Here is a 955-nt window from a genome sequence, read left to right as displayed (position 1 = left end):
CGAGATAAATCAAAGTGCATTGTCTGTAGGAGGCACTGGCGAATGAGTCTGTGCAGCTGGAACGACCTCGAACCACCAGGGGCCGAGAAAATTACAGATATTCGGAATCCGTCACCCAAGGTCATGTGAAAATCCAGCATATATCTGGTGATATTTCGGGTGCTATTATAGATAGCGCAATAAACCAAAGTGAATTATCTGCAGTAGGCCTTTGCGCATGCATCTGTGCAGCGGGAGCGACCTCGGACAACCAGGGGCCGAGAAAGCCACAGACTCATGGGGCTGGACACTCAGGGTTAGGGAAAAATCCAATATATATCTGGTGATATCTCGGGTGCTATTACAGATAGTACAATAAATCAAAGTGCACTGTCTGTAGGAGGCCCTGGCGCATGAATCTGTGCAGCGGGAACGACCTCGGACCACCAGGGGCCGAGAAAACCACCGTCTCATGGGGACGGACACTCAGGGTCTGGCGAAAATCCACTATATATCTGGTGATATCTCGGGTGCTATTAGAGATAGCGCAACAAACCAAAGTGAATTATCTGCAGGAGGCCCTGGCGCATGAATCTGTGCAGCGGGAACGACCTCGGACCACCAGGGGCCGAGAAAACCACAATCTCATGGAGCCGGACACTCAGGGTCAGGGGAAAATCCAATATATATCTGGTGATATCTCGGGTGCTATTACAGATAGCGCAATAAATCAAAGTGAATTATCTGCAGGAGGCCCTGGCGCATGAATCTGTGCAGCGGGAACGACCTCGGACCACCAGGGGCCGAGAAAACCACAGTCACATGGGGCCGGTCACTCAGGGTCAGGGGAAAATCCAATATATATCTGGTGATATCTCGGGTGCTATTAGATACAGCGCAATAAACCAAATTGACTTATCTGCAGGAGGCCCTGGCGCATGAAACTGGGCAGCGGGAACGACCTCGGACCACCAGG

The sequence above is a fragment of the Nomia melanderi genome, unplaced genomic scaffold (assembly GCF_051020985.1).
Source record: "Nomia melanderi isolate GNS246 unplaced genomic scaffold, iyNomMela1 scaffold0014, whole genome shotgun sequence".
Lineage (NCBI taxonomy): Eukaryota > Metazoa > Arthropoda > Insecta > Hymenoptera > Halictidae > Nomia > Nomia melanderi.
Note: the sequence above shows the minus strand (reverse complement) of the source record.